At 40.8% G+C, this 26,015-nt stretch overlaps 1 protein-coding gene across 6 annotated transcripts in view; it reads right to left on the reverse strand.

The window, feature by feature from the left end:
• BACH2 (BTB domain and CNC homolog 2) overlaps window positions 1-26,015 on the reverse strand; it is a 330,646-nt gene that overhangs the window by 140,626 nt on the left and 164,005 nt on the right. For 3 of the 6 annotated variants that reach the window (XM_070559166.1, XM_070559168.1, XM_070559167.1), the window contains exon 3: window positions 9,402-9,550. The exons of 2 other annotated variants lie outside the window; for them this stretch is intronic. The gene's annotated coding sequence lies outside the window, so the exon portion shown is untranslated. Of the gene's footprint in view, window positions 1-443; window positions 573-9,401; window positions 9,551-26,015 lie in introns of those variants that run through there. One more of the 6 variants, XM_070559169.1, reaches the window with a different exon arrangement.

The raw sequence follows: 26,015 nt of genomic DNA on the forward strand, positions 1-26,015 counted from the left end.
GCTCACCAAGGCGCAGTATCCCCTTGCCATCTCCCTTCCCTTCTGTGAATTTTTCTCTCGTCTGCTCTTTTCCAGTCACCACGCCACAGCCTGCAGCTCACCAAGCATTAACTCACACATAACCATCACTGCCAAGTGACATAGCTGTTATCGAGAGACAACCACCTTGAGAGCAAAGGAGAAAAAAAAACTGATGAAGAGGATGTCTTCTAGGGGCATAGAGAGGAGAGGTAAGAGAGTCTATTTTTGATCACTATCTCTTCAGATTTTTAATGAAAAGTTAAGTTATTAAGGTCCCAGGGTACCAATGAAAATGCTTGTTCCTCTGAACCCTCCGCAAACCACAACAGCAAACATAAGCAGGCAGTGATTAATATTTAAAAGTCAGTTCAACAAAATAATTAAGGCACGAAAGGAGTCAACTCTAAGAAAGGCGTCTTTACCTGTGTGCTTGCTCATTATCCAGAAACTAGAGGAAATGTTCTGTCATCCTCTGGTAGTTAAAACACACCCTGCAGAGCTAAGGCTTCTTCCGATAACGCAAAGTACTAGAGCCGTGCTGATGAGATGTATCAGAAAATCGTTTTTGGGGTAGAGTCCACTATCGTCAGAACTTCTGACTAGTGTTGTAAAAACACGGGTAATTAAGTGTTACGAAAAAGTGGGTCATACACCACTGAGATACAACCACACCACCCCCAAACCAACTCCAAATGACTGTGCTGTGACAAGGTGGGAGGGGTCTGAACACAGCGAAAGCAAAACTTTTATGTGGTTCCCGGAGCATTTTAGTTTTCACTGGTTTAGGTTAGAGAAAGTTAATCTCAACGTCAACTGCAAACCATCTAACTTTTAGCACGTTCTTGAAATTTTGTGATAAACGCTGGCTGTTAATGTAATGGGAAATTCAGATACAATGTCATAAACAGTCCGAGGGACAGTCTCAGGCTTAAACGACATGCCCATCGCCGAAGACTGAACACCGTCACTCAGTGAGGCAAGGCGGTCAAACCGAAACTAAGACGAAGAACCAAGTTCTTTATCCACACTAGCATCTCCTTGTCCAAGGGAGGATCAAAGTACTGTAGACCACTTCCCCACACCTGTACCCAAGCCAGGCATTCAACACAGTCACAGATATTTATCAAAGCAGCCTTCGACTGCTGTAGGAAGAAGGCAAAGTGTAGTACCTGAAGTGAGCACGTTCACTCATCTGTCACTCGAGTCACAGAAATATTAATTCAAGTCAACACGTACTGATTCCCTGTTATACACAAGGACACAAAGGATGTGAAGGGAGGCAGAGAGAAGAACCTGCTTTCAAAGAACCTAAGTCTTACACAGGGGATGATAAGTAAGACCTAGTCATACTCGATGCCTAATACAGATCATTTTAGAAAACAAAATCTTGTCAGCAGCTGCTTACTGTATACTTCCTACTCTACTGACAGAAGGTTTGTAGATAACGTTCCTGCAACACTTCTCAGATGAACCCTTTAGCAATCCCCTTAACTTTTCTCTGAGTTTTCTATCAGTGCTCAAAACCCTTCCTGACTTTGGCTATGTGTTAGGATTCACCCAGATCCAAAGTCCTAGCACTCTCCAAGGAGAAGCAGAGAGCTACGAGCACAATCCCAGGAGCCACACCACCACCAGAAGACTTTGAAGAGAAGCTTCTGTGAAGGGGGATAAAGGATGCAAAGTTGAAGGAAAACTCTTTGGTTCATAGAACAAGAAGGGATATTTTTGAATCACATTTTGTTACCATCAGGTATAAAATTAGAATTTTACCAGAGTCCATACTGTTCGGGTTATAAATGGAGAATGTGGAGATCTGATTAATCAACCTTCCCCATTTCTGAAAAATTGCCTTATGGTAAATTGACTGCAAAATTTTAAATAACTATAACACAACCAGTTGACCTACCACTAAAACTATCTCGTATATAATTGAATCTTTCTTTTATGATTCCAGGGGCTCACCAGGATCTTGCAGAACCATTCAATAATTACTTCTATTGACAGAATATAGAAATGAAAAAAACCAGTTAATAGCGATTTCCATTTGATAAAGATACTGGTAAATCTAACAGGTATCTGTTCTTACAAGAGTTGATTAATATCTATTTTTTTATTGAGGCAACATTGGTTTACAACATTATGTACATTTCAGGTGTACATCATTATATTTTGATTTCTGTGTAGACTACATCATGTTTACCATCCAAAGTCTATTTGCCATCCATCACCGTACACATGTGCCCTTTTACCCCTGATCAATGTAATCTGAAGGGAGAAAAATAGGCAATGTGATCACTGTCCTAGAAAATGATATGTAAAGTCATCATTCCTAAGCTCCACCAGTTTGTGGGGTGTATTCAGTTCAGAGTATTGCTTGTAAATTTGGAATTAGTTGATTAACTGAAAAAAGCCTGGAAAAATACACAAACATATGAGTTAACAGGTAGGTTGTACCTGCGCTGCTGGATTATAGGTAACTTATTTTCTTCTTTAGTCTATTCTGTTATTTTATAAATTATGTGCAATAAACACGTATTTTACAATCAGGAAAATAAACGTATTTCTGTTTTGATAAAAATAATTAATTATTCTCTGATTCTGCTCTCTCTGACAACTAAGAACACTTAATGCATGGGACTCAGAATAATAATCTGGCCTGGTGACAAATCAGACACAAAATACTGGAAAAATCTGCTAGCAACAATAGATTATAGCTTCTAGTTAAACACTACAAGGACTTTAAAAATCCTGCAATACTGGAGAGCTCTGCAAACACTATTTGGGTCAGAAGAGCAGAAACCCTCTTCCTGATCCTGACCCACAGTCTGTGTACTCTCCAGCTGCAATAAATAAGGCTCCAGGCGCCAGGGCCCCCAAAACCACCACTTTAATGGGGGTGTCCTCGGAAGGGCGTGTGCCATCCGCTGGCTTAAATCACAGCTCAGAGAAAAGTGTCATTTTGCTAGTGACAGGTGCATCCAAAAAAGAGCACACAAATAATTTCTAAACAGCAACCAACTGAAAATTATTAGAATAAGTTGATAAACTCTTTGTGCTACAACCCATCTCACTTGGTAAATAAACCGCTTTATGATATGCATGGCTGAGTTTCTGTGGAGACTCACAGGGAACATGATCTGAAGATTTTGATTTATATATTAATGTATATTACCATGCTGGTGGCATCACCTCTATATCTACCATTAATGCATACACAGAGCATGAAAATTAACCTTGATGATGCCTTGAGCAGATATAACTGTGAAACTGAATATGACATAAATAATCATATCCTACATTCTTAAAAAAAACACACATCAGAATTGGCTTCAAAACTATGCCAATGGTTCCCCAATGACTATAGGAGTTAAATATATATGTTCATGAAATTATATATTACTCTTAATATCACTAATATTACAACTTTTAGCATGCTTCCAAACAGAATAAATCTAAAAGGAATATCTGAAACTTTAAACTCTGGCATTGGAAAAGTGGTAAAAGTCAAAACTTGCAGTTTCTCAAGAAGAATAAAAATGAATGGTATATTTTTCTATCCTAAGTCAATAATTTTAGATGATTATTTAGGCATGAAAATAGGTACAATAAAACCTCAGTTAACTATATTATTTGAAGACAAGAAGTTTTTTTGTTTCAATTTTCTAGTTAATTGACAGAGAGCCAGAAAATGCTTTTTGTTGAAGATCTTTCCAAAGCAGTTTCTTTTCCTAATTATAAAACATTTAACCATTCTCAATGATTCAGCAGGTCAATGTCGTCAGCTACAAATATCCTCCAGGGTATATTTTCTACCTTTACTAAACCAAAGCTATCTTGTTTTCTGAACCTTTATTTTTGAAAAAGGGAAGTGGGATATGTGCGGTAGGGTGGGGTGTGGGAGGGGGTGGGGTGGGGGTGGGCGTGGGGAAGTATGAAGGTTAGTTAATTCAGGGTTCTGGGTAGTTGGGTTCCAGGGAGCTAAGCCATCACTAAACATGAATTCAGTGTCCGGAACCAGGCAAACTTGATTCCTAGGAAACATGAGCGCCGACAAGGAGAGCCCCTAAGGGTCTGTCTTGGTTGGAATTAGATCATTCTGTCTGGGTACCTCTTGGTTTGTTGGTCTTGTCTGGGGAAAACCTGTGTCAGTGTGTCCATTCAAAAATTATGGTCTCTGAACTCATGGGGCTGAATTTATTTTTATTAGATTCTACGTCCACGTTGTTTCAACTCAAGCTTAGGGTGCCGGTAGCTACACGTGGATGTCAGGGACGAATAAACGCTTTTCTCTTAGACTTGCTGATTTGGATTTTCTTTTCTAGATTAAAAACCTTTTATTCTAGTTTTTTTTTGACATCTTAGCAGCTCCCTATGGCAACTGACTCAGAAACCTTGGTTGCTTTGCCCTGTTCTCTGTCACCTAAATGAAAAGCACGGAGAGTTTCTTTCTAAGCAGGTTTGGAAAGTCTGGGGTGCGAATGAGGGGACTGATTTACATATATTGTACTTTAATTTTGGTGACTTTATTTTATCTTTTTGGTTATACCTTTCCCCTAAGCCAAATACATATATGCATACATACATATGTCTACAACATACACACACACATACATAAACCATCTTGACGTCTTAAGGAGGAAGTGGGATAATTTAGGACAGAGGTTTCTGAGCTCTTTGAAACTATGGATCCTTATGCCCTGTCCTTCAGGAATTACAGCCACTGGTCAGACCCAGGGACAGGGCCTGAAGGTAGTGAAGGAGACTTGAAGAAAACATGGCTTCTAGACCATTCTAGAGAATTCGCTGATCGCTCTCCAAGGTCAGCTTTCTAGAAACACAGAATAAAAAGCAAAACCCCAAAAAATAGGGCCCAAATGTACTAACTTAGTGGGTTCAATCCTGTATATTCCTACAAGACTGCAGGTCACTCACTAAATGGTTCTGTGATTTATGGGTACAGTAACACCCAATACTACAGGGATTTGGTGATGAGGGGATAAATTATACTTCATTTGCAGTATGTAAAACAGGCATTATAATAATTTGAGGCCCTGTTGCAGGAGAACTCTTTGCTATTACTTTTCTTTCAAAGCTTTCCTTTTTTTCTCCTAGGCTTCAATCTGTGGCAAGCTTATGTTCCCTAGTTCTTGCCTCAACATCCACCTCCACTGATCAAGACCTGTGACACGCCACAGCTGTGCACACGGCTCCGTAACCCCATGCATCCCAGTGCACTGTACACGGACTCCTCTGTGAACACACAGCTCAGAGGAAGTGCAGCAGCGTCCCTACAGGAGTACAGGTGGGTCCACGTTCCCTCCATCACAGTGAAGCAGCTTTCCCACATGTGTAAATGGCATTTTAGTAGAGATGGCAAATTTCCCTGGTAGTTTCTGACAAACGTGTCCTTGCCCTGATAGGAAACCCATGCCTAAGACTGAAGTATAACGTTCCGCAGATCCTTCACCCTTGCCCAAAAGCTGCTAGGGGCAGTACCAGGGCTGAGAGGGCTGTGAGGGACGCGGCTGTCTATTCTTACTCCACTCTCACAAACTGTAACATCCCTGTCAAGCACTACTTAGTTACTTAGTTACTTAGTTATCATGCCCAGTATTCTTGGAAGGAAAGTGAACTCTGGTATTCATTTTTTTAATTGTGGTAAAATATGTATAAGATAACATTTACCATTTTAATCATTTTTAAGAGTACAGTGGCATTAAGCATATTCACATTGTTGTGCAACCATCACCACCATCCATCTCCAGAACTTTTTCATCTTCCCAAAGCGAAACTCTGGACCCATTAAACATTACCTTCCCCTTCCCTTCCATTCCCAGCCCCTGGCAACCACCATTCTGCTTTCTGACTAGGAATTTGACTATTCTAGGTACCTCCTACAAATGGGATCACACAAAATTTGTCCTTTTGTGTCTGGCTTATTTCGCACAGTATCTTCTAGGTTCATCCATGTTGTAGCACGTGTGAGAATTTCATATTTTTAAGGCTGAATAATAATCCATTGTATGTCTATGGCATGTTTTCTTTACCCATTCATCTGCTGATAGACATCTGGGTTGCTTCCACCTTCTGGCTATTGTGAATAATGCTGCTATGAACATGGGTGTACAAATATCTGTTCAAACCCCTGCTTTCACTTCTTTTAGGTGTATACCCACGAGTCGAACTGCTGGATCATATGGTAGTTCTATGCTTAATATTTGAGGAATCGTCATACTGTTTGGCATTAAGTTTTTAAAAAAGTAATAACCTTTATGTTTCAGTGCTGTTTTAGGTTCATAGCAAAAGTGATGGGAAATCACAGAGGGTTCCCCTATCCCCCTCATCCCCACACAGGCACGGTAATTCTACAGAGACACTGCAGGCACTCAGTGACTTGAGTGCTTCCACCAAGGCCACAGGGAGTGATAGAGACAGGCCATGCCAGGTCCCAGCCCTGAGTCACCTGAGGTGTCACAGTAGCCTTCTTCCCTCCCAGGCTTGAAGTTATGACACTGACTGACATCAAAGGTCATCCCTACAGGAAAACCTGATGTGTAAATGTGGACACTCACAGATGCCAAAGCAGGAGGGACATAAAGAGCATTTGATCCAATGCACTTCTTTCACTTCACGGTGAGGATGCTTCATAAATTGGAAAGCTTCCTTCTGAGAATGCTGTGCAGAATAACCAATTAGTGCTTGACAGAGATGTTACAGTCTGTGAGGGTGGAGGAATACTAGATAATTACATCACTCACAACTCTGTCAGCTCTAATACCAGCCCTGTTACCCTTTGGGCAGAAGACAGTTCTGGATTAATTCCTTATAGAACTCTTTCATCACCTATCACTTTTTTGTCTTATTTTTCTGATTTTGTGGGTTTTATTTTAAGCACGTGCACTTAAATTTATTGCCAGGATTTCTGGCTCTGTTAATGTCTAAGCAATAGAAATGCACCTTCATTACATATCTGGGAATTGCTTCACTAACAGCATTTACTCTCAATTCCAGAGTTATAATAAAAGAACTGTAAGTCCTAAGTGTTACTTTGAATGATAACATTCACCATATACAAGTGAAATGGTAAAATCACAACGCTTATCCACAGACTTAAAATGCCTAGAAATTTCTCAAACATTTCCTGGACAGCCTCACTCATACTATCTTTAAACTCGCATCAACTCAGTGAAACAAAAGGAAAAATGTTGTTTAAAATTTCTACAATGAAAGCTTAGAAGTATACAAAACACATATATATTCACCAACACATATGTACATTTGCATGTATGCTCACATATATCCAAGTGTGCATCCCTTGAGCCAAACTCTTCTACTTTTTTCTATGAACATGGAATAAATTGTTCTTGTCCTCAGCAGAAAGGAGATTGGCTTGTTCCAAAGCTAACACAATAACATGTCAAAATATTTCAGTCCTGAGAACTTAAAACCCTACAAAACCCTGGACTTGCTGTCTTGGACTATTTATTAGAGGTGCGCCTCCCTTCCCACATGTGTTTTGGAAATCAAGTCACATGTAAGTGTATGAGGGGAGGGATAATACTATGATGATCACTTTGAAAGGGAATAGTATATTTCCCAACCCAGGAGGGAAAAAAGATTTTCCCTTTTGAGTGTATCTAAAAGCTTGACGAGCACATCTGTGCAAGGACTGTAGCTGTCATTTCAGCCTAATAAGGGCACGTTAGTCACCCCTGCTGAAAACCAAGGACAAAGAATGACAGGTACTGTTGACTCTGGGGTAAAGCTGGCACAGAAGAATGACATCTACTAGGCTGGACTTTCAAATGTGATGGTGCCCCGAGGACCTTAAAATTCTCTTTTCTGAGAGATGAGTCAATGTATTAGGTAAAGCAGTAAATATCTTAATCTAGTGATATTTAATACTGAATCTTTAATACACTTTTCTGCCTTTATCACTCATCCTTTCAGTCATACTTGAGGTTAAAGCAGTGATTCTCAAAGTGGAGTCCCTGGACCAGCTGCACCAACGTCACCTGGAAACTTGTTAGAAAATCAGATTCCCAGCCCATCCCAGATCTACTTAATCAGAAATTCTGACTAGGAAGCTTCTGCACGGCAAAGGAGACCATCAACAAAAGGCAACCTACCAACTGGGAGAAAATATTTGCAAATCACATATCTGATGAGGAATTAATATCCAAAATATATAAAGAACTCATACAACTAAACACAAAAAAACAAACCACCCAATTAAAAACTGGGCAGAGGATCTGAACAGACTTCTTTCCAAAGAAGATATACAGATGGCCAACAGGCACATAAAAAGATGTTCAACATCACTAATTCTTAGGGAAATGTAAATCAAAACTACAATGAGATATCACCTCACACCAGTCAGAATGGCTATCATTAAAAAGACAAGAAATAACAAGAGTTGGAGAGGATGTGGAGAAAAGGGAACCCTCATACACTGCTGGTGGGAATGTAAACTGGTGCAGAGACTATGGAAAACAGTATGGCAATGCCTCAAAAAGTTAAAAATAGAAATACCATATGATCCAGCTGTTCTACTTCTGGGTATTTATCCAAAGAACATGAAGACACTAGTTATAAAAGACATAAGTGCCCCTGTGTTCATCGCAGCATTATTCACAATAGCTAAGATTTGGAGACAACCTAAGTGCCCATCGATAGATGAATGGATAAAGAAGATGTGGTGTGTGTGTATACACACACACACACACACACACACACACACACAATGAAATACTACTCACCTATAAAAAAGGATGAAATCTTGCCATTTGCAACAACATGGATGGACCCTGACTGTATTATGCTAAGTGAGATGAATCAGAGAAAGCCAAATACCGTATGATTTCACTCATATATGGAAGATAAACAAACACATAGATATAGAGACCAGATTGGTGGTCACCAGAAGGGAATGGGGCAGGTGGAGGGCAAAGGGGGTAAAGGGGCACATTTGTATAGTGATGGATGGCAACTAGACTTTTGGTAGTGAACATGATACGTTTTATACAGAAGTTGAAGATATAATGATGTACATCCGAAATTTATATAATGTTATAAACCAATGTGACCTCAATAAAAAATTAAATTAAATTAAAAAAGAAAGAAATTCTGGGCATGAGACCCAGCAAACTGTACTTTAACAAGTTCCTAGGTGATTCTGATGCAAGCTAAAGTTTAAGAGCCACTAAGTTAAAGAACCACCAATATGTAGATCTTAACTCCAGTTTTCGTCCTCAGTTATAATTCTCAAGGTACTTTGTTAAAAGAAAAGTAACTCGTGCGTTTAGGCTATTTGTTATTATCATTTAAGAAAATTCTTACCATTATTTGGTTTGAGGAAAGAAACCTTAGTCAAAACTTACATGTAATTTTTCCAGGTCCTGTGCTGGCTTCGAGTCTTAGGATGCAGGGAACTGGGCGAAGGGAGAGATGAGAAGGCTACAGCAATCCATTCAGACATGGACCCCAAAGCTTTGTGGGGCAACCTTATGACAGGTCAGTGAGTGTCCACCTGATTGGGGAGGAAGAATTGTCCATTAACAGAGTAAACCTGCCATGTTAACATTTCCCCTCCCTCCTGCTATCCTGCTACACCCCACCCCCTGCTTTTATCACCTCCAAACTAACTTACTCTGTCCCTGGCTGTGTGCCTAGTGACTGGTCCACATGCAGAGACCATCAGAAAATAGCTGGAAGCTCTATTCCATGAGATATTTCCTTTAGGTGAGCATCCCTCACTGGGTGCTCTCCTGAACCCCAAAAGCAGCTGGGAGATAGGTCAACGTCTAATCCGTTCTCTCTCTATTCTATCTCATGAATATTTGCTTTCAATAAATCAGAAGACTTTGATTTAAAAGACGTGGCTGTAGTAACAAGACGATACAGGAAGCAAATGATAAATTTGAGAATTCTGACTGAAATGAGATGATTCTCTGATGCTTTAAATATGTTTATTTTTAAATTAATAATGCTTATTTTTTCTGATGACAAATTAATACATGCTTATTGTCAAACATTTTTAAAATATAGAAAAGCATAAAGAAAAAATAAAGATCAACTGTAACCTTGACACTGATAAATCACTGACGCTATTTTGTTGCATAGGTCCACAACCCCTTAATGGAAACTCCTGGGCTTCCGAATAAGTTTCAGAATTGAGAATTGCTTGGATTTTAGAGAGTATTACAATATGACCAACATTTATCAGATAGCACTCCATCAGAGGCTGGAACAGCACACCATAATCAAACATCTTAAATATTTCTGCAGGAAAATAGATGCACATTAAGTTGGACAAAAAAGTCTCATACTAGTTCAGGCCAGGCTTTTTGACCACACAAGTTACCAAAAACCCTTTTGACTTTTAATGCTTTGGGATTCAGAATTAGGGATAAGAGATCGTAGACCAGTGCTCTTTTCAGATACACAAAAATAGTTGGAGTTTTGTTTCTACTTTGTTATTCAATGTTATACGAACGTGAGCATTTCCCAAGTTATTAACAATTCTTTAAAAACACGCTTTTCAATGTCTACGTAATATTACACCCCATAGAAAAGGGCTTTATTTATTAAACTATTTTTCTCATTTTTGGAATTACATATTGCTTTTTTTTGTTATTGCAAATAACACTTTGAGGGACATGTCTGAATATCAGATTGTCTGAATTTCTGAATATTTTCTTAGGTATATTCCTAAAAAAGGAATTATTAGGTCAAACGGTGTGAACTTTAAGGGTCTTGAAGATTTTCCAGAAAAGCTATATGAATTTACACTCCTGCCACACCATGAGCGTTTGGTTAATTTGTTCAATTACCCACTTTATCATAAGCACAGAAAAAACACACTTGCACCTCATACATCTTAACAAAGTTCTAATCAGTGACAACTCTATTTAGGAGATTTTATTTTTGTTTTTCTTATGCAGAAGACAGTGAACAGTTCACTGGGTTTTACCCATAACAAGAGAGAAATGAGATTAACCTAAGTTTACCATCAAATTAAACCTCATTAGAGCAGAGTGAGTCAGATCTGGGCAATGGAGGAGCTGCCACTTGTCCTTGGGATCTTTACTTGGAAAAGGGTACTGAGGATTCCAGAAATAATTCACATCACCATGAGAAGAAAAACAATTGGCTGCTGATTATTTGTGGGCTGATAATTCTGCTTCTGGACTACTGAGGGCTTGTGTTTCCCTTCCTTTTGTTGTTTTCTTATTTCTTGGACATTTTGCAGCTCCTTAGCATGGCCATCAGGGAGCAGAAAGATATGAAGGCAAAAATCAAATCAGACAAGGTAATAATGACTAAGCCTCCTGAGTGCTTATGATGTGTCAACTCTGGTGCCAGGTGCCTTGCATGCATTATCTCATTTAACACTGGTATGAAAACTGGTAGCTGCGAAGTTTGAAAGTGTGCTCGCTCATCAATTCCCCTTCCACCCTAAGAAGTCTGGAGGAGCTAGAGGTTTGGAATTTCAAAGATCTATTCAAGCCTAGGATCTTATACCATGATTGATGCGGGGTCGGTGAGCCGAGGAGTCAAAAGAAAGATTTCTTAGACTCTCCAGATCTGGCAGTAGTGCTCTTTTATTTAGAGAATAGTGTGGAATAGCATGGGGACAGGAAGGACCCATGGGCAGTCAAAGCTTCTGCTGCCGCTGCTTCTGCTGCCGCCGCTGGCATGGGGACAGGGCCCATGGGCAGGCAGAGCAGCTGCTGCTGCCCCCGCTGGCATGGGGACAGGACCCATGGGCAGGCAGAACTGGTGCGTGGGGACAGGACCCACGGGCAGTCAGAGCTCCTGCTGCTGCCCCGAGTTGAGGGTTAGGGCTAATTTTATAAAGCATGGGTATGTGACTTATTTTTACTGGAGAAAAGAAAAGATGATGTAAAAAGTCATTAAATGATTTCAGTGCAGATGGGGTCTGGTTATTGTGCGGTCATATAACTTTAGATACGAATCTGGCCATATAGATCGGCATGCAGGTGAGGATGCCCTGGGCTTCTCTCCCTGGGGCGGTCCTAATTCATACCATAAAAAAAGTCCACTGGGTCGTATGGTTTGGCATGTAGGCCAGGTCACCTTGGGCTTCTCTAGCTGGGGCAGCCTTAATCCACATCAATGATGACTCCAAGTCTGGCTATAAATCACAAACTTTACCTTTCTGCTTTTTGTCAGCGCCCTCTATAGCATCAATATGAAGCAGGGAAAATGGTATAGAGAAAATACAAGAAAACTCTAGATGACGGTAAACACTTTGAAGGTCCTATATTGAGAGGAGGGAGGCTCGATCTCTCAGAGGGCAATAGAGAGTTGAGAGTCTGTCATATAACACGAAACAGGGTGTACACAGAGAGGACATGGACACACACATAACATATGCTTTAAAACAACCAAACATACAAACACATTCTTCCCAAATGTGACTCCAAATTAGTAATACTAAATCAGGGCTCACAACCTCAAGTTTCTTTCCGTTGATAGCTTTTTCTAATAATTTTTCTTTCTCTTTTCCCTTAATATGTATTTAACCTTACAGGATAATTGGTGTAGAGAATGCCACAATTTTAATACACTAATAAAAGAAAATAGAAGAGAGATTTCTTTGTTATATGGAATGAAATAACCTCACTCTTTGCCTTATCTATAAACTCAATCTCTGCAAGGTATAGTATATACCATAAAATGGCTGCAGTTCAGAGAGAGAGGTGAGAAAAAAATTCAATTTTATTTTGAGAGTGAGTTAAATTGATCTTCCCAACAATCTTATCTAAAAGTAAGGGATGATTCCATCAAAATTATCAAGACCAAAAGACAAAAGATGTATCAAGAAGGGACCCATTTCCTTCATTATGGCTTCTCTTTATCATTTAAATAGCATTCTGCTGATAATTATGTGTCAAGTTGGTAGAATGTCTATAAATGATTTTTCTTTGCCACAATCAGATCTATGGTTAATTTCCTAAGTACACCAGGACAATAGGATGTGAAAAATACAGCGTGCAATAGGGGAAATGACCCCTCAAAGAACGTACTTTGTTTTTTTCCAAAGGGCCTAATTACTTGGGGGGAAAATACAAAAAAATAAACTACCACTAATAACAGAAAATGATTACCAGAAGTTCTTTAGATCCTCATACTGCGCAACTAACATTTCTAAAGCTAATTACAAATTTGGATTCTCTCATTTAAAAATATACTTCGAAGCAGCCCACTTCTGTTTTAATGCTGAACCAAAGTCTGTGCAATTGGCACATTATCAAAGTAAAAGAAAAAAAAAAGGCGTCACTCAAAGTTACCACTTTCAATGTCACTAAATCTTGAACTGCAAAAATACCACAAGCTAAAAACTAGTAATGCCATGTGGTTATGTTATCTTACATTTACAAAAGGGTTTATAGTTTCCAAGCCCTAATAGATTGAGACCTCTGCCACTCATGGTAGCTTTGCTATCACTGCCTCTGAGCCTGACACCTTTCACAGGTTCTTGTGAGGATTAAATGAGCATGCGTACAAGAGAGTTTTTCTGAACTGTAAAATACACATAAAATGTTGGGTATCATTATTCTTTTTACCAACAACTTTGTAAGGCATACAGATATTAATCTCCATTTCACAGTTAAGGAAACTGACCACAGGAAGATGTAGCAAAAAAAGTACCGAGTTAGGAGATCTGAGTTTTCTCTTGGCCACAAACTAGCTGAGTGACTTGATTTCTTCAGTAAAATCCGGGGTTGGTGATGATTTTAAGGTCTTCTTGAGGCCCACGGCTCTATGAACTGGGACTTGGCCATGGTAGCAATGAGGCAGCCTTAAAAAAGACTCTTAGGAAGCAGCCCCTCCTAGCACCTACCAATCTGAGGGGGGACAGGGGCCTGGAGCAGCCTCCAACCCCTGACAGTGGGACAGTCATTAGCTAACTCATATTGATGGATAAGTGCGATGTTGGGAGCATCCCAGGCAAACGGTCAGGGTTGCTCGGGCAGTGGAAGGAGGTATGAGAGGAGCCTGAAACAGCAGCTCTTTATTAACTGGTACAGATATTCCATAACTCTAACGACTGGTGTTGCCAACTAAGTGTAGAACATCAGAACGTCAGTCCTGGCTAAAAGTCCCACTGCCGTTTGGCTATCAAAGAGATAGCCATATCTGTGGGCCACCCACCTTTCTTGACTGAGTTGCTACAGTGCGGGGGACAGATGTAAAAGGGATACTTTTTGTAGTATGAGCACATATCATGATCACATGGGAATTTTACTTCAAAAAGACTGGGGCCACTAACCTCGTACTGATGGTATTCTACCAGCGCTGTCTAATACCACTTTCTGTGATGAGGGAAACGTTCAATATCTGTTCTGTCCAACATGGAAGCCACCAGGCACACGTGGCTATGGAGCACTTCAAATGTGCCTAGTGAGACTGAGGAACTGAACTTTTAATTTTTATCAATTTAAATTTAAATAGCCACTATGGTTAGTGGTTACCTTATTGGACAGTACAGCTCTAGGCTGTCTCACATATTAGTTTTCTTGGATGTACTTCAGATCCCAGAAGCTCAGAGGACAATACCCAATCATTCCTTCAACTAGCATTTACTGACCTCCTCCTGGGTGCTGGGCACCATTTAGATGTCTCAAAACAATGGTGAATAAGATGGCCATCGGCACTTCCTGCCCTCACGGTGTTTCTCAGCGAGGCTGATTTCCAAAGACCTCACAAAACCTTGAAGTGGTTCATGAGACTGCTCTTAGGAAAAGGTGGGCGAGGAGATATGGTAATGCTACACTAAGCGTGAAAGCATGCTTTTTCATTTCTTCATATTTACTGTTAGAAAAGCCGGGGGAAAGTTTACGAAAGAGGTCTCTGAATGGTCACTATTCATTCACTTACAAGTAAAGCAACGTATCCCAGATATGGGAAATTATCTGTAAGTAATTCCTTCTTGCAGAAACTTAAATTTACTTAAAAACTCAGTGGGACCTGCATTCTTAAACTAAGAAAGAGTAAATGGTATTTAATTACATCAACAGTCATAAAAAGTACAAGTGGGTCTCCAGCTGCAAGCAAGTGGGCAAGGGAACGTTTATACCAATTAGCAGTGAAATGATCAGGTTTTCTAGAAGGCACTTCTTGTGTAAGTAAGGCTGATTACATTCTTTATCCCTACAACTCAACTCTTAAGCTAAGATTTTCTTAGTGGCTTTAATGGGATTTGAAGAGCAAAGCCCTATTTGCTTTTCCCCAGGAAACTACAGGTGGATTTTTTTTTAATCTACATCACAAATCTAATACCAACAACATAATATCTAAGAAACATAAAAGTGGTTTGGTTTAATGCTTTTTTTGATTTCCAATATTGCTTCCTGTGTCCTCCTATCAATTCTCTCCTATCCTAATCACCTCTTCCTACCTTCCTGCGGATTTAGAGTGATCCTAAGAAAACAAAACAAAATATTCAGAACTGGTTTATGCTCTTGTTTGAACCTGAATCCAGGTTTGCCTAAATTTAAAAGGACAGGGACAGCATGCTCTGGGGTGCGGCATTTTTAAGCTAATTCTCTCCCCTGTTTTTATATCATCACATGAAGTGAAAGATTCACCAAGCAAAACAACCTGGTTTTGCTCCGCATCCCAAAGGAGCGTACATGGATGACACCATTGGGCCAATCTGACATCCCAGCTTTAAAACATCAGTCTAGTCTCCCTGCCCAAACTTGGACTATTGATTTTTACAACTAATAAATAAGTCTTTCACATCTACACACACACGCACACATGCACACCATCACTTTTTCTCTCTGGATTGAGAATAAAGATAAATTACAGTGGTCAGAAAACGAGAGTTCAAAACTCAGTTCCAAAAATACAAATTGCATTTAGAGACTTTCATCTGCTAGAAAAGGTCAAATCTCAAATGTTCTGCTGGTCCCATGCTGCATAAAAATATTACTGAAAATTTGGCGGCAGCTTTAGCAATAAACATACTAACTGTGCATGGCCCTGGAGTCCTTATTTATAGTCAGAAACACTAAATGGAAGAGTTGCACACCATTTTATGGCCAGAAGGGCTTTAAAAAGAAAGGGGTCAACTGATGTAAATTTTTTGGAAACTACAGAGATGAATTTTTAAAAAAATCTACATTTAAACAGTCACTTGTATAAGACAGAAGACCTTTGAATCATAGATCTTGTGGCTTTTGCGTTTTGTTCTATAGGCATGGGAAGGTGATGCAAGGAAAGGGGCTTTTTTTTTGGCTGCAACAGTGAAAGAACTGGGGAGGAGATGCAACCCTTTCAGACAGGATGGGGAAAATTAATTAAGATAAAACATCTCTGAAAGTTTCCACTTACACATTTCAGGTATTGGGACCAAGTTATTCTAGCTGAGGAACCACAGGGAGAAAATTCACTTCTTTGATATTCAAGGTGATTAAGTTCCTAAAATATAACAGAGAGCTTGTTCAGATTTTCATCTCTATCATAAGAAGATAGTGTCATCAGAACTACCAGCCATTGACAACTGAGAAAAGAAAAATCTAGAAAGAAACAAGTGTTGAAACACATGATCTGAAATATTTTTAGGGTTTCTGTAGACTTTATATTATAAAAAATGGAATACTGCCCTGTACTTATGCATCATCATCATCATCATCATCACAATAATAATAATAATAATTTCCACTTACCGAAAACGTCTATGTACCAGGAACGATGCTAGGAATTTTACTGGTATTTCTAGCTCATCTGGTGGATGAGAGAACCATGGCTCAGAGAGGCAGAGACTTGCGTAAGGTCACACAGGGAGACAGGGATGCCATGTAGTCTGAATCCATGCCCGCCTGACTCTAAAGGCTCCTCCTTCCTATGTCGCACTGCCATCCACTACCATTTGCGGAGACTACATCCCTCTCCCCCCGAAAAACATGACCGCTTTTCCACATGCTACCAGGAAAATGTCAAAGTAAAGTGACAAAGTTGTAGGTCCTACAGCAACTTAATTATTTGTATAAAAAGAGTTGATTAGTTTTTGGTATTAAAATGGTTATATTTCATGACGTATAAAGAATTTAAAAAATTACTTTCTATTGCAGTTTCTTTAAAAAAAAAGTACTACCAGGTATCTTATTAAAAAATAACTCAGATCATTCTCTAAAGGTGAATTATAAGCATAGGATGCCTGTCCGCAGTCATGGGACATAGCAGTGAGAACACTATTAGAAATCTCATTCTGGGTCCCAGTCTCTGGAGAGCATCACCACCCCTGGTAATGCCCAAGCAGATAAATGACAAAAGCAGGTACTGACATGGCATTTAGGGCTCAAGTACCGTATTTTCCATCCAAACTTCAAAGCTCATCATGAAATCAGGCAGGCAGGGACCAAGTCCACCTGAAAGAGTACAGATGGGTGTGCATGTTGGGACTGTCAACGTAGTGAAGGGCAGTTTCTAGAGAACTTGGACAGGCATCAATAGCACCCTGACCTCTCCCAGGTTCAACACTTGGTCTGGGCTCTTGAGGGCTGTCTGCCTCCTTCCCTCTATCTGAGAACTTCGCCTCTGCCTGTGCTCCACCTGTCAGACAGAAAACCCTGCAAAGTCCTTCCCCGTTCTGGGGAGCTGCACATCCTTGCCAGCCTCATCTGCCAAGGACAGGTGCCCCTTGACATTCAGGCTGCACAGGTGTAGCTGCCAAGTGGGGCTCACCAAGGCAAGGTGCCGGGGGCTGTCTCCACCGGAGGCTGGCAGGGTCCGCAGAGAACAGATTGCTGTAGCAGAGGTGAGGGCTGCAACAAGTCTGACCATGGACCTTGAAGACAGCTGAGGCACATGGTGTCCAAGGGCAGTGTGATGCATCATTTCAGGAAAAGGCATTACCATTGACCCAATTGTTCCAGCCAAAAAGCCACGAGTTATCTTTGATTTTCCTCTCTCCCCGTCATGTCTAACATCTAATCCACCCGCAAGTGCTGTTGATTCTAACCTTCAACTTACATCTCAAATCTGTCCACTCCTCTCCATCCCGACTGCCATCACCATCGTTTCTCTCCTGGCCCACTGCTGCCATCACGGTAACTGGCCTCTCTGTTTTCAATTCTCTCTTGGCATTGAGGGTCCCCAAGACCACCCAGGTTGGGTGATTCTCCAGGAGGACTCAGCGTTTATTTGTACTCACATCGATGGTTTATAACAGCCAGATCTCATCCGTTCCCAGCTTGAACCCTGAATAGAGACTCCAGCCACACACCTACCCTCACGCTCCCCTCTAGCTGCCACCCCCGTAAGCCTCTTCTTCCCCCACACCGGCTCTGCTTCCTGCTGCTTCTTCCCCACATGACAAACTCAGCTTCTCTCTCTGGATTTACAGTCTCCATGTTCCTGCCACCATCTGCCTCGTATAAAAGTCAGTCGTGCTTAATCTTGCTGTTGTCACATACCCTTCGGAGAATCTGGGGCCGTGGCCCTGAATCCTGCTGTACCCATAACCACGTGGCACTATCAGGGCCAACTCCAGTCTTGCAACAGTCCCTCCCAGCCTGACATCCACGGCCAGGGTCCTTGTCCCAGCTCTCTGTCTCAGGCCACCTCAATCCTTTCTCTTTCCCCTTCCCACTTTCAAGCTCACGGCTGATTTTTGGCAGGTTGAGGAAGAGAAAAGACAGGGAGCAGAGGAGAGTGAAAGTCAGAAGCGGCAGGAGCTGCTGTGTACACAGGGGGACTGCGTTTGTCCACATGGATTTTAAAACCGTTCTGCAGACCTTTTTTTTTTTGTATAAACCACAGATAAGCAGAGCTGAAAAGGACCTTGGAGACCACTGAGTCCAACCTCTTCATTTTACTGATGAGGAAACAAGGTGTGAGCAGAGGATGGAAAGGAGAAAGCAGCATTTACTGAGGGCTTAGTATCTGCTTCGGATACATGTTCCAGGTCCCACAGCCAGCGAGCGGCAGAGTTGGGACTACCCAGTGCTTAAATGAGCATTTTCGTCCCACACAAGCTTTTGCCTATTACTTACATAGTCCTATCACACGTATGAAAGGACTTGACTTTGAACATATAAAGATATTTGTAATTCTCGTCTCAAAAGGCAAATGATTCTTCCCTCTGTATTAGCCAATACATTTCTTCATTGTGGTAAAATATGCAATACATAAAATTTACCATTTTAACCATCTTTAAGTGGACAGTTAGTGGAATTAAGTACATTCACTCTGTTCCATAACCATCACGACTACCCATCCAATATCTATTTAGGTGAGTATCTTCTGAATAGTAAATTCAAAATAAGATTGAAGGATGCCAAAAAAAGAGAGAGAGATCAAAAGAAAAGACAGGTAGAAAATAAACTTTTAGGGTTACATTTTGTCTAACAAAATCTTCCCTGCACATTGGGTTCTCTCTAACATATTCTCCATTATTCTCTTACTCTTGAAACCAGAACTGTGAGAATGCTGGTCACCAGGTGAAAAGGCAGCCTTTAATGTGTCTCCAGCATTTATATTAGTTGCATCCGCTTACAAAAATGTTATGCAACCCAGGACATCACAACCTTCCACGCCTGCTCCATAAAAGGACAAGTGAAACAGTATTTCTTGGAAAGACAGGCATTTACCAATCAATGCACTGCATCTAGATGGAGCTGTCCCCAAAACTCCGGTCTGTTTCTAAGCAGGGTTTAAAAGTGTTGGCACAGAGCACAAAGAATGTCCCTTAGCTATTCAGCACTTAGTTCAACTCCACAATATATTTAGCAAGATTTCTTTTTTTTCCCTTCCCTTCTTGGTTTAATGACCTCAAATGTACCAACATCCTGTCTTACCTAATCCCCTAACAAGTTCTATCAAATGCCAGGACAGAATCAGACAGCACTGCAGGCAGTGAGATCATTCGCTAAGAATTCATTTCTATTCCAAAAATTAGGAGTGCCAGACCATTTAACACAATCTATCACAGAGCCAGAAAATTAGCCTGGCGCTTTAAGAGAAATATCTGAACTAATTTTTTTTAAACCTTTCTCCTGTCATAGGTCTTTTAACAACCTGATGACTCTCTCCCCAGAAAAAGATACGTATGCATAAAACCTTTCTACATAGTGGGAGGGGTTCAAGGACCCTTAGAAGCTTATCCAGGGATCCTCTAAGAATCCACAGACCCCAGGTTAAAATCCCCTGCTGTAAGTGAACTTCAATAAGGGTTTGTCCACGGGCCCCTGTACTGGATCCTAGTCCCTGGAGCATCCCAGGGTGACATGGATGAGACATGACTTTTTTTGTTTTGGCTTCAGGAACATTCTCACTTGGTCAGACTCACTGTCAACACGCTGTGCCTCTCACCAAGTCAGCCAGCCCCTCTGGGAGCACTCCCTTCTCTTGCCAGTGTATAATATGCTTGCCCTATTCCGACATTCTTGGGTTCTGCTCTTTAATTTGCTGTCATAGCTCCTGCTGTCCCCTCTCTCTCCCGTCACCCTCCTTTTTGGCCCTTTATGGCACTCTTAGAATTTAAAAAATTACACTTGATTTTTTTTTCTTTACCATAAAAGTAACAATCTCTACTTGGTATTTAATTCCTTTGCTTTTTCTCCAAAAGCACCCTTCAACCTTTCATACCTTTGGCCCTTGGGAACAATCTGCCACCACTCTGAGCAGCAGGCCCTGTGGTCTCTGTCCAGCCAGGGACAGGGTTTCTTCTGTAGGAGCAGTGTGCAGCCGTGGGAAGAGAATAAGCCTGAAGTCAGACAGACCCGGGTCCAATCCCAACTAACCAGCTGACTGATTTAGGCCAACTAATTCAAATGAAGGCTCAGTTTCCTAATACGAAAAAATAGGGATAATACCAAACTTCAAGTTTTTTTGTTTTTGTTTTTAACAGATGATTGAATGAGCTGATATACACACAGTCCCTGAGACACGGAAGGAGCCTAGCAAATGGTGGTTCCCATTTTCCCCTCCTCTCACTCTTCACTTATGCAATTCAGCATATATTCTGCATTTTAGAAGCAACCCCTGCTGCTGTCTATTAGGGAGCCAGGACCACTTATGTTTGGAGTCTTAAGTATCTTTCTCAACAGGTTTATTGAGATATAATTTACCTCCCATAAAACTCATACTTTTAAAGTGTACACTTCAATGGTTTTTAGTATACTCACAGAGATGTGCAACCATCACCACTATCTAATTTCAGAACATTTTCATCACCCCCAAAAGAAATCCCATACCCATTAGCAGTTATTTTTCATTTCCCCCTGCCTGTAGTCCTTGGCAACCACTTATCTACTTTCTGTCTCCATGAATTTGCCTATTCTGCACACTTCATATAAATGGAATCATTCACTATGTGGCCTTTTCTATCTGGCTTCTTTCACTTAGCATAATGTTTTCAAGTTTCATCCATGTTGTACTGTGTATCAATTCTTTATTCCTTTTCATGGCTGAATAATAACCTATTGTATGTATATATCACATTCTGTTTATCAGTTGATGGACATTTGGGTTGTTTCCACTTTTTGGTTATTATGAATAATGCTGCTATGAGCGCTTAAGCACAGTTGGATATATGTGGACATATGTTTTCAATCCTCTTGGATATATACCTGGAAGTGGAATTTCTGGATGTGATGACCAATTTTATGTATCAACTTGGCTAGGCCATGGTATCCAGATATTTGGTCAAATGTGTCTGAGGGCTGCTAAGGAGGTATCTTTTAGATGAGATTAACATTTTTTTTAAAGATTTTATTGCTTTCCTTTTTCTCCCCAAAGCCCCCCGGTACATAGTTGTGTATTTTTAGTTGTGGGTCCTGCTAGTTGTGGCATGTGGGATGCTGTCTCAGCATGGTTTGACGAGCGGTGCCATGTCCGCGCCCAGGATCCAAACCGGTGAAACCCTGGGCTGCCGCAGCGGAACTCGCGAACTTAACCACTCGGCCTCGGGGCCAGCCCCAAGATTAACATTTACATCAGCAGATTTGAGTAAAGCAGATTACTGTCCATAACATGAGTGGGCCTCATCCAATTAGTCGAAGGCCTTGAGGAAAAGACTGACTTCTCCCAAGCAAGAGGAAATTCTGACAGCTGACTGCCTTTGGATGGGAACAGCAGCATCAGTTCTTCCTTGGGTCTTCAGCCTGCTGGCCCACCCTGCAGATCTTGGACTTGCCAGTCTCCACAACTGTGAGAGACAATTCCTTAAAACAGATCTCTCTTTTTGCATACATTACATCCTGTTGGTTCTGTTTCTCTGGAGAACCCTGAACGAATACACTGGGTCATGTTGTAACTCTATATTTAACATTTTGAGGAATCGCCAAACTCTTTTCTAAAATGGCTGTGCCCTGTTACAATCCCACAGCAATGCATAAGGGTTCCGATTTCTCCACATTCTCACCAACACTTATTGCTATCTTTCTGTCTTTAGCCATCCTAGCAGGGGTAAAGTGGTATCTCATTGTGGTTTTGATTTGCATTTTCCTAATGACTAATGATATTGAGCACTTTTCATGACTTATTGGCCATTTGTATGTCTTTTTTTGAGAAATGCCTATTTTAATCTTTTCTGCATTAATTGGGTTGTCTTTTGCCTGCTGAATTGTCAGAATTCTTTATATATTCTGCATACAAATCCTTGATTCCGATACATGATTTGCAAATATCTTCTCCCACTCTGTCGGTTTTTTTCTTTCTTAATGGTTTCCTTGGAAGCACAGCAGGTTTTAATTTTATGAAGTTCCACTGATCTATTTTTTCTTTTCTCTTGTGCTTTTGTTGTCATATCTAAGAAACCACTGCCTAATCCAAGGTCACAAAGATTTATTCCTGTTTCCTTCTAAAAGTTTTATAGCTTTAGCTCTTACATTTATTTTATGATTGATTTTGAGTAAATTTTTGTATATGGTGTAAATCGAGTCCAATTTCATTTTTCCCATGTGAATATCCAGTTGTCTCAGCACCATTTGTTGAAGAGACTATTCTTTCCCCATCAAATAGTTGTGGCACCCTTGTCAAAAAACTTAGATGACAAACATAAGGGTTTATTTCTGGACTCTCAGTTCTATTCCACTATCTATCCTAGGACTACACTGTCTTGATTACTGTAGCTTTGTAGTATGTTTTGAAATCAGAAAGTGTAAGTTCTTCAACTTTGTTCTTTTTCAAGATTGTTGTAGCTATTCTGGATCTCTTGTAGTTCCATATGAATTTTAAAATTAGCCTCTCCAATTCTGCAAAAAAGCTAGCTGGGATTTTGATAGAGATTGTGAAGCATATGAATGTTGATCAATTTGGGTAGCATGGCCATCTTAATCATATTAAGTCTTCTGATCTATTAACACTGAATCCTTCCATTTATTTTGGTCTTCTTAATTTCTTTCCATAGTGTTCTATAGTTTTCAATGTATAACTCTTACACTTCTGTTAAATTTATTCCTGAGTATTTCATTCTTTTTGATGCTACTGTAAATGGAGTTGTTTTCCTAATTTCATTTTCAGTGTTTCATAGCTAGTATATAAAAATAAAATTGATTTTTGTATATTGACCTTTTGTATATTGATCCTTCAACCTTCCTGAACTTTTTTGTTAGTTCCAATATTTTTTATTTTTGTTTGTGGATTGGAATCTTAAGCATTTTTAAGTATTCTGAAGCACAGGCAGATTCCAGCACCTTAACCCAGCACTTAAATTGCACTGCAAACACCAAGAGTCCACATTACTAGTCCTTCCTCCCTCGGCACTGCGGGATGCTCCTGGGCCATAGTCTTAGAGGCTTTCCCACTCTCACTGACAGCCCATACAACGGTTTGGAGAGAGAAGTTCCTGGGGCTGCAGGGTACACTTTGAAACACGAATCTATTTTCCACAGAAGTGGTATCCTAAGGACATGCCAGTATCCCTACTCAGGTCTATTTAAGTGGGCATCATTAGGTAAGGATCCCTCAGGGTCTGGCCTCACCATTCTCAAAGGAACAGAATCTAAAATTTCCTTTCAATGGGAAACCACATCTGAAAGGAATTGTGAATGAACATTTACAAAAGAACCTTCCTATCAACAGAGACTTCTTACGGGTTTTCATATACACTTCTTCTTACCTAAATCTTTCCACTTCGGGACAGACTCCCAATGTACATTACTCTGAGGACCAGTAGTGGTTATTTTCACAAAAACTAAACTTCATGCAAATTGTAATTTTTTTTTACTAGACTATATTTTGCTTCAGGTTTAAAAACTGATTTCCAGCCAGCCGGCATTCAGAGACCTACTTTGCATCTTGATCCATGAGTCACTGATTTAAGCATGCATTTGCCCAGAATACCCAAGCATGTGAAAGGATCAAAATATCACACTTTGATTGATTCAGAAAGTCATTTTCTACCACGGCGCAGTCTGAGAGTTTCTATGCTGCATCTGACTAACTGGGGAGGTGGAGGGACAGGGAGCCAGGAGTCACTGTGGGGAAGACCTCGTCCCTGCTCTCAGGTACCAAGATCCCAGGGAGCAGAAACCCCAGCTCTCCATGGCAAAGCCTGGCCGCATGACACTCGACTGAGCATAATCTGGGTATCAGAGTCATCTTTTGAAGGGATCCTGGTATTTCGGTTTGACAAAAATCGAGAAACATTTTAGAAAGAAAATCGGATTTGTGTGTACATGAAGAATATTCCTGAAAAGAAACTCTGTTACGAAACTGAAATCTGGAGACCGCGGTGGTGCTAAGTTGAGTCATCAGTTCCCTTTACACCCTAATAATTGACGGCACTTTGATCACAATGACTGCTCTGGGTGATGCTTTCTTGTTTGCTTTTTTAAGTACTTCCTTGTGTAAACAGGTTGTCTCACTACCGTCTTGCAAACATGTTTACATTTGGGGGAGCATGGGGAACATCTGTTAGAAACAGATTTCACGCTTCTCTGTCAACTTAGGGAAATCTGAATCATATTTCTTGGTAATATAAAAAAGCTCTTGGAGAGTTAAATGAAGTTCTACTGGGAGGGGACCTGCTGGGATATTTGCATTGCTCTTTGTAGACGGACTTAAAAATCTGTCCCGGAAACATCCACTTGAAATAGTTAGAAACCCTCACAAATTACTCTCCATTTTTGTAGATGAGGACAACAAGGTATGGAGGGGTTAAGTGGCTTGGTCAGTGATTGAGAAAGTGACAAAAGAAGGGACCACACACCCCACAGGTCTTTTGATTTACCATCTTCAGGTATAAGGGTCCTGTGATTTTATTTCCAAAATGTGTTACAATTCCTTGCTATTTTATTAACAAGGTCACTTATTCTGGAAAGGGCAAAAGGAGGGGCTAAGTGGTGGACTCTAAAAAACAGCAGTTTTTAAATCCGGGTCCTGAGTTAGAGACCCAGGTGTGTGTGGAGAGCAAGGGGCATGCAGGAGGGAACAGGAACAAAGCTTGAAGGAGAGGCTGAATGAACAAGAAGACTTCAGGTAAAATCAGGCAAAATGCTCTACTGAACCCTCAGTCCTGAGCCTGCACCTGCGCCTGCCATGCCCAGAAGCAGGATGCTCCTCTGAGAGAGCACAGCAACTCGCTCTGGCTCTTAGAGTCTAGGCAGGAGCTGTCCCTGTGTGGAGGGAAAAACTGCCATCATGGGGGAACAAGAGATGCAGCAGATTCCACAGAGCTGCCCCACAGGCAGCACAGCCCTATTAACCAGGCCAAGAAATCCTTGTCCCCGAACCTGCCTCGAACTCATGACCCACCCCCCGTCAATGCCTCAGAATTTTGTACCCAAGTGAGCTTCCAGGGTCAGTGGAGGATTTTTCCCTGGGTCCTTCCTCCTTTGGGTGGGCTATACCACCTAAAGATTGCCCAAATAGCCAAAGGGCAGATGTTTAAGGAGATGTGGCTGTCCTTGGCCATGTAGGGCCGGGGTGTCCACATGCATGCATCAAGGCCCCTGTAGTGTGGGATGGAGTGGGGGAATGGGAGGAGAAGGGACAGGAAAGCAGGGGTAGGG

This window comes from Equus przewalskii, chromosome 9, assembly GCF_037783145.1.
Source record: "Equus przewalskii isolate Varuska chromosome 9, EquPr2, whole genome shotgun sequence".
NCBI classification, from domain to species: Eukaryota; Metazoa; Chordata; class Mammalia; order Perissodactyla; family Equidae; genus Equus; species Equus przewalskii.